Source organism: Acinonyx jubatus, chromosome C1, assembly GCF_027475565.1.
Source record: "Acinonyx jubatus isolate Ajub_Pintada_27869175 chromosome C1, VMU_Ajub_asm_v1.0, whole genome shotgun sequence".
Classification (NCBI taxonomy): domain Eukaryota; kingdom Metazoa; phylum Chordata; class Mammalia; order Carnivora; family Felidae; genus Acinonyx; species Acinonyx jubatus.
In genome coordinates this window covers 52,906,727-52,915,757 of record NC_069381.1, presented here as the reverse complement: position 1 = coordinate 52,915,757, position 9,031 = coordinate 52,906,727, and the positions used below count along the sequence as shown (strand labels likewise).

General features: G+C 42.3%; 1 pseudogene; it reads right to left on the bottom strand.

Annotated features, from left to right (window-relative positions):
* Positions 1 to 2,552: 2,552 nt before the first annotated feature.
* On the bottom strand, positions 2,553 to 5,710 carry LOC106983738 (NADH-cytochrome b5 reductase 3-like; annotated as a pseudogene).
* Positions 5,711 to 9,031: the final 3,321 nt, after the last annotated feature.

Sequence of the window (9,031 nt, the reverse complement as noted above, 5' to 3'; positions counted from 1 at the left end):
TTGTGGGCTGTTTATTGGGGAAATTTTCATGGAGGAGGCCTGTGGGTGTTCATGGATGCTCTACAACAAATAAAATAACTAAGAAGCTAACCCTTTTGAGCACCTAGTCTGTGTTGGGCACTGTGTGAGGTACCTCTCATACTTTCTTTCATTTAGGCCTCGTTATCCTCTGAGGTTGGTGTTATTACTGTCCACGTTGCTGATGAGAAGATCAGTGTTCAGAGGAGTGGAAGGCACACTTGTCCAAGGCACACGGTAGGAGCAAAGACAATGTTGAACATAGGAGGACACCAGTGTCTCAACTCTTAACCACTATTGTACAGATTTTATAGTAAGTAGATTTAAAAATCTAACTTAAAATTTTTAAATTTTATTTATTACAAAATTTTTAAAAAATGTTTCTCATCTTTGAGAGAGACAGAGTGCAAGCAGGGTAGGGGCAGAGAGAGAGAGGGAGACACAGAATCCGAGGCAGGCTCCAGGCTCTGAGCTGTCAGCACAGAGCCCGATGCTGAGCTCAAACCCACAGACTTTGGGATCATGACCTGTGCCAAAGTTGGATGCTAAGGGGCGCCTGGGTGGCTCAGTCGGTTAGGCATCCAACTTCAGCTCAGGTCATGATCTCATAGTCTGTGGGTTTGAGCCCTGCGTCAGGCTCTGTGCTGACAGCTCGGAGCCTGGAGTCTGCTTCAGATTCTGTGTCTCCCTCTCTCTCTGCCCCTCCCCTGCTCATGCTCTCTCTCTGGCTCAAAAATAAATAAAAACATTAAAAAAAAAAAGTTGGATGCTTAACTGACTGAGCCACACAGGTGCCCCTAATTTTTTTTAATTTTAAAGAGAGAGGTAGATCAGTAGAGAGAGAGAGAGCACGTGCACATATGATATGGGAAGAGGGGCAGAGGAAGAGAGAGAGAATCTTAAGCAGTCTCCACACTCAGTGTGGAGCCTGACACAGGGCTTGATCCCATGACCCTAAGAGCATGACCCAAGCTGAAATCAAAAGTTGAACGCTCAACAGACTAAGCCACCCAGATGCCCCCCAAATCTGACTTCTTACAAATATGTGTAAAAATGTGTCTAGGTCTCTAAAACAAAAAAGCAATTAGAGTTCCCCTTTCCCTTAACATGTTGGCAGACCTGTGGGATAGAACAGAGAAAGGGGATCTATTATGTTCTAAGCTCTCACTTTATAAAACAAAATTCTGGGGGCACCTGGGTGGCTCAGTTGGTTAAGTGTCTAAAGCTTTTAAAGAGACCCAGGCTTTGTGGCCTAATATTTTGGGGACAATCTGCTTCAGGAAGTTGAGATGACACAGCTTTGTTCTCTAAGCCATTGAGGGAGGTGATCCAGGAGGAGAGCTCATCTCCCTGCATAAGTTTGTAGAGCTATCAAATATGGTTTACCATATTTACTTTCTAGAACTTTTATTCAGTGTACTTTTTATACATACATATTTACAGTACAAAAATGTTTCTGTGCTCATTTTAAAGTGTTTTTTCCCCAATGCCCTATGTCCTACATCAGCAGTTTCTGTCAGCACGTGGTACTTGGCCAGCATAGTGCTGGTTGGTGCCTCCTTCCCCACTGGGGTTGCCAAGGGTACAACATGGAGGAAAAAGGCTTCAAGCAATTGGTAGAGAAATAGGCAACTTTAGGTCACTGGGCTCAAAGGAGGGGATAAGAAGAAGCTGGAAAATTAAGTGGAGGGTCTACAAGAGCCGTTTAATTAGTTACTTTTTTTATTGTAATGAAATATGTATAACACAAAATATGCCATTTTAACTATCTTTAAGTGTACAGTTTAGTGACAATAATTATCGAAAAAGTTGTGTAGGGGTGCCTGGGTGGCTCAGTTGGTTACATGTCTGGTTCTTGATTTTGATTTGTGAGATCAAGCCCCATGTCTAGCTCTTCTCTTTCTCTCTTTCAAAAATAAATAAATAAACATAAAAAAAAGAAAGAAAATGTTGTGTAACTACTACCATGATCTATTTCCAAAACTTTTCCATCTCCCCAAACAGAAACTCCATACCTATCAAGCAAAAATTTTCTTATTATGCCTTCCTCCAGCCCCTGATAAACACTAATATACTTTCTGTCTTTATGAATTTGCCTATTCCAGATAGACAATATTCTAGATAGAAATATTCCAGATATTTCATATGCTCATACATTTCATAAAATATTTTTCCTTTTGTGTCTGACTTATTTCAAAGTTTATCCATACTGTAGCATGTATCAGAACTTCATTCCTTTTTATGGCTGGATTTTCTATTGTACATATGTATCACGTTTTGTTTATCCATTTATTTGTGGATGGACACTTGGATTGTTTCTACGTTCCGGCCATCGTGAATAATGTTGCAATGAACACTGGCATACGAATGCCTGTTTGAGTCCCTCTTTTCAGTTGTTTTGAGTACATACCAGGAGTGGAATCGCTGGGTCATAGGGTAATTCTATGTTTAACTTTTTGAGAAACTGCCGAACTATTTTCCACAGGGACTACACCATTTTACATTCCCAGGGCCCAGCCAACAGAAGGTGAAGCAATGCTCTTTGGAATGGCCCATGGGGTCCAGGTTGGACAGGCAGGCCTACTGGCTCATGGGCAGGAGCAGCAGGGGCTCCACTTCTGGGGGTGGTAGGTGGTCCCATATTTCTCTTATTTGCAAAGTCCTAGCTATAATCCAAGACTTCAGGGGTCTGTCCACCATGTACTAGAGCTTGAGGTAAGTGGAGTGTTCATTCCTTACTTCCTCCAGCTTTGGCTGCAGCAGGATATCCTTCTTGGTCCAATTGGCAAAGAGCAGTTGGTACATGGTGTAGTCATCCAGGTCCTTCATGATGTCACAGATCACCTGCAGCATCCCTCAGGTGCTTTGGGATGCCCGTTCCTCCCATAGTCACACCAACAGACTTCACCATCTTGATGACAGGGTTCGATTTATTGTCTGGACAGATGGCCTTTGCCTGGGTAGACTAGCAGCCCATTTGAGCCCTGGAACGTACTCAACGATGTCTTCCATCTTCATGGTTTCCTGGTACTGGGACATCTTTCCTTCTAGCGGGAAACTTGGGATGGATGCCTTTACAGAAAATCTTGATGACCAAACGCACTAAGCCCTTGTCATCATGGCCAGAGATGAGTATATAGGGCGAATGACCAGGTTTTGGTGGATTTGAGTCAATAGGTAGATATGCTGGCCAAAGGGGAGGCCTAGAATGTGATGGGGTTATAGCAGGATGAAGTAGAACCACTGGGTATCATGGCCAATATTCTCCTTGTTGATGAGCCACAGTGGGTACTTGATATCCAGGCTTTTAAGGTGATATCCAGTAGTGGATGGCTGAGCAGGCTATAGAGGAACCAGACTGGGGAGACCACCACATGCCCCAGTATTCTCAGCTGGGCCTTGTGGTGGTGTCTGCTGTCCAGGCCAAGACAGTTGGACTGCCTCTTTTCACTTCCTTAATAATATCCTTTGATGCACAAAAGTTCTTAGTTTTGATGAAGTTCAATTTATTTATTTTTTTCTTTTGTTTCTCATTTGATGTCTTATCTGAGAACCCATTGCCACAGCCAGAGTCACCAAATTTATCCCTATATGTTCTTCTAAGAGTTCTATGGTTCCATTTCGAGTTAATTTTTGTATATGACATGAACTAGGGGTCCAACTTCATTCTTTTGCATGTGGAAATCCGGTTGTGCCAGCATTATCTGTGGAAAAGACTAATTTTCCCCTGTTGAATGGACTTGGCGTCTCTGTAGAAAATCAATTGGACATAAATATAGGGGTTTATATCTAGGCTCTCAATTCTTTCCATTGGTCTATATGTCTATCCTTATGCCAATATCACATGGTTTTAATTACTTTAGCTTTGTAGTAAGTTTTGAAACCAGGAGGTGTGAGTCCTCCAACTCTGATCTTTTTTAAGACTATTTTATGTATTCTGGGCCCCCAGTAACCATACGAATTTGAAAATAGGTTTTTCCATTTCTGCAAAAAAGGCTGTTAGAATTTTGGTAAAGATTGTGTTGAATCTCTAAACCACCTTGGGGAATATTGCCATCTTAACAATATTAAGTCTTCCAACCCATGAACATGGATGTCTTTCCATTCATAGCCATATCTTGGAAATATTGTGGTTTTGGTTCCAGACCACCACAATAAAGCAAATATCACAATAAAGCAAGTCAAATGAATTTTTTGGTTTTGCAGTGCATATAAAAGTTATGTTTACACTAGACTGTAGTCTATTAAGTGTGCAATAACATTATGCCTAAAAAACCCAATGTATATACCTTAATTAAAATATACTGTATTGCTATAACTGACTGAGCCACCCAGGCGCCTCTGATTTTCTTTTTTTTAAAGGCTTTACATGTTTTTATTTACTTTTGAGAGAGAGAGAGAGAGAGAGAGATCAAGCTACCACAATCATGGCAGGGGCAGAAAGAGAGGGAGACACAGAATCTGAAGTAGGCTCTGAGCTGTCAGCACAGAGCTTGATGCGGGGGTCGAACTCATGAACCGTGAGATCATGACCTGAGCCGAAGTCTGATGCTTAAATACACCGAGCCCCGCCAGGTGCCTACATTGATTGATTTTCTTAATGTTAAACTACTCTTGCATTCCTGAGAAAAATCCCACCTGGTCATGGGGTATAATCCTTTTAATATGCTGTTAGATTTGGTTTCCAAGTATTTTGTTGAGGCTTTTTGCATTCATGAGGGATATTGGCCTGTAATTTTCTTTTCTTGTGATGTCTTTATCTGCCTTTGGTATCGGAGTAATGCTGGTCTTATAGAATGAATTAGGAAGTGTTCTCTCCATCATGATTAAGTGCATCAACTTTGGAGGCAGGTGGTGTAAATTTTAATTCTTCCTCTGCTACCAAAAAGTTTGTAGCAAGTTATTTTGTCATTTACCTTCTCTAAACTTAATTTTCCCTTCTGTAAAATGGGAGTATTAGGAGAATTCATTGGGATCATTCATGGTAAAGCCAGTGGTGTGCTGGTAAATGTTTAACAACCAGCTCTCAGAGGATGTGGAGGTGGAAAACCCTGATTTGGAGTGTTTGCCAATTTCCATGTGGTAACTACTCCTGCCATTACTGGTTTTAAGGTGCAAATAGAGTTAAAGAGACATGCACACAGTCTGTTCTCACATGCCAGTGGGAGCTGACTCCAGCACATTGGTTTTGTTTTTTAAGTGTGAAGTACACAATAGGTTATCAATCGATAAATATCATTTTCAGTTGCCTTTAACAAAAATAAAATAAATGAAAATAGGATGATTCCTGCAAAGCAAGGTATATAATCTCCCTCTCTATTGCCTTCTGTTCTAAAATATTCTATATTTAATGTTATCCTCGGATAGTCTATCCTCTGTGGAAATCACATTTTATACCCATTTTCTAATTTTAGATCTTGTTATCATTGTTTATACTGAACATAATCACAGGGAGGATGGTCCTTGCCCACAAGTCTGTTTGCCCTGCTGGCAACTGGCCGCACCTGGAGGGACTTGTTGCTCCTAACTGCTTAACATACTAACCTTGATGGCTGCAGGGAAACTTAGAAGCATCATTCCGCCTTGGCTCCCTGGTTGCTAAGGTCTTCTGCTTGATATTGGCCCTGGCAGGAATCACCAGCCAGTCCTGCTTTCCCTGGAAGACACACATAGATTGCCCAACCGCCACCATTGGGCAAATGATTCAGCAAATGTCATGCCCTCTACACTTTTGCTCAGACCTGGTCTTAAGAAAATTTATGAAGGAAACAAAGACTATCTTACCCTGTCTCCTGGGCACCTAGTCTTAAACCCTTGACTAACTAAGTGACTGTGTTGTCCCATGTTCTTTATCCATCCATCCATCTATCCATCCATCCATTCATCCATCCATCCATCCATGACTTACAGAATGCTTGTGGCTGCATATATGAAGATGCTAGATGGGCGTAGTGTCCATAAACTCACAGCTTGGGATGGGGCCAGGTGGTGTGGAGATAGAGATGCAAATGAATAGTGAGAATAAGGTATGATAAGAAAAAGCACGAACGTATATGCAAAGTATTATGGGAAACTAAAGGATGAATTCTGTTTGCCTGGAGGAGCTATGGAGGTTTTTGCAGGGTGTGTGCAGGTAACCAAAGGGTGAAGCAGAGGTTTGGGCCAGATTATGACAGACTTTCTATGCTCAACGTGCCATTAAACTTGATCCTCCAGCAACAGGGAGTCTTTCTTTCCTTTCCTCTTCCATTGCCCTGTATCTTAGTACTTCAAGGCCCTGGTCCCTGCTAATAAAATAATAACCAACTTTTTTAGGGCTTACAGTGTGCCAGATACTGTACTAGGTGCTTTAAATTCATTATTTAACTATCTTCACAACACCCTTAGAAGACAGAAAATATCATCCTCGTTTTACAGAAACGTTTTACATAAAACGTTTTACAGTTTTATGAGAAAACTGAGATTTAAAACTCCAGGTCACAACTGGGAATAGGCAGAGCTATAACCCACTTCTGATTCACAGCCAAGACTGTGCTCCTAGAAACATGAGCCAGTAGGACTTGGTATCGTTGAGGCATCGGGAAGAGTGGTTCCATCTCCCCAAACCCACCTCCAAAACTTCCCTACGTTTTATGATGCTCATACCTCAAACCCTCTTACCTCCTACCTGGGCTGATAACAACCATCTGAAAGCACCTTGTTTAGGAGACATTCATAGTTATTGGGGAGAAGGGCTTTGGAGGATGTTGATGGCAGTGTCAACTTACCCTCAAGGACTGTGGTTGCTTCTGGGTGATGTTGAATTAACGATTCATCTGCTCATGCATAAGTCACCTAATGCCCCTCCCAAATAATGTAATGTGTTAGCCCAGTTAAAAACACCCACCCAGATAAACGGACCGTCAGTTCTGTCAACTCCCATTGTATACTCTCTGCAAAAGGAAGCAGGAACTCTCTTTAACCTTGCCAGGCAGAGTTAAATTTATATATGAAATTAACTTTATATTAAATATGCATATATTTATAGGCATAATTTAACTCTAAAATTGTGTGTACAAATGAGTAACCTGAAGCTCAGGAAGATGAAACCACTTGTTCAAGGTCATAGAATTGGTTTTCTTCCTACTATTGAAGGACTCTAACATTGGGGTGGTCTTTAGTCTATATCCTAGCGAATAACTGCCCTTTTTTTTAATAATGAGACTTGGAATGTCCCTGAAGGAGTGTTATTTTAGAGATGTGGTGTAGTGAAAAGAGCAAGGGCTCTGAAACCAGGTATTCCTGCATTAAGATTCTAGCGCCTACTCTGTAGTGGTGTGACCTTTGGCAAATCACCTCACATCACCTGAAAGGCTGACTGTGGGAATTGCAGCAGATGACTGGCCCCTGGGGTACCTCAGTACAGGTTAGTCCTTTCCAGCTCTCCTCAGTGTAACACGAATGGACATCTCCAGCCATCTCAAGCAAATTGGTTACACACACAATACATTCTTAGAGGTATGTTAACTCAATTTAATCAAAATAAATTCCTGACATGTGGTATTTTGAAGGGCAATTTGGGGAAGGTATTGTGAAACTAGGCAAGTTATACAGCTCCCGCAAGTGGGACTCAGCAGACCAAACAGGGAGGCCCATGACCCGTGAGACTTTTGGAGAGGAAAGAGAAACGCTGCTGTATTGGGGACACAAAATATCTGGTCACATAACACAGGGATAGATGGAAGGAGAAATAGTAATAGAAGGCATCAGAGGACAGATTTCCAGAGAATGATGCCCATAGTACATGCTGTGTGAATGTTGGGGAGAGAGACCAGTTGCAAGGGGCCAAGGAACCCACCATGATGCCCCTCTTGCATTCTCTCCTGCTTTTGTCCCCCCATAGCACTTTGGGTTTCTCTTAGAGTCACCAGTGCACTTACCTCTTTGTAACAAGGTGGAGAAAATGTCACTATCTTTTTTTTAAGTTTATTTATTTTATTGAGAGAGAGAAAGAGAGAGTGAGCAAGGAAGGGGCAGAGAGAGAGGGAGAGAGAGAATCCCAAGCTGGCTCTGTGCTGTCAGTGCAGAGCCTGGTGTGGGGCTTGAACTGTGAGATCGTGACCTGGGCCAAAATCAAGAGTCGGACACTCAACTGACTGAGCCACACAGGCACCCCCAGAAAATATCACTATCTCTTAATAACTGGTGCCAAAATTCCTCTTGGAGCTAGAAGCATCTAGGTTTGGAAAGCTGGGTAGAACAGAATCATTTGGAGAGCCTGAGGCAGAGCGTTGAGACTCGAGGACTTGGGTGTTAGAGGAGGGGCCGCTTGCTGTGGGTACTACAGGGAGAATGTGCAATCCTTGGGGGCAATCTGGGATGGAGAGCATGAGGAAAAGAGAGGAGGGAGGGCAGGGGGAAAAGGGAGAGAGCGGCTAGCAGTGCACCCGAGCTGTGATTCCTCCCTACCCTTCCCTACATCTCCAGTGATGACCACCAAACCCAGGCACCTTCATCAAAGGTGAGTGCCTTTGATGAAAAAACTGGGAAGGGGCAGAGTTTCATTGCAACATTGTGCAGGACAGATTAGATGTGAGGAAGTGGAAGTGTCCCTTCGGATGTTATTCTTCTCTTGGAAGGGCTGTATACTTGCAGAGGCCAATGAGGGGTTGGGGTCTCAAACGAAGTTTACCCAGATCTTTGAGAGGCAAAGGGGCCTCAGCTGACTTCCGAGTTATATCTCTAATTTCTTTCTCTTTCCTTCTTTACCTTTCCCTCCCCTCCAAAGCTTACCCAGTACAGCACCTGACATATAGTAGGCACTCTGTAAATATTTGTTGTGCTGAATCATGTAAATATTATGTATGGTTTCTGCTGTCGTGGTACCTAAAATTGAGTAAAGACAACACACATGTATTTCACACATAAAAATAAACCGAATTCTAAAAATTCTGGGAAGGAAATAAATACTATCTAAACAGGTTTAATACTTTCCCACCTCTTTGTTTTTTTAGTATCCTTCAAGTTCAACTCA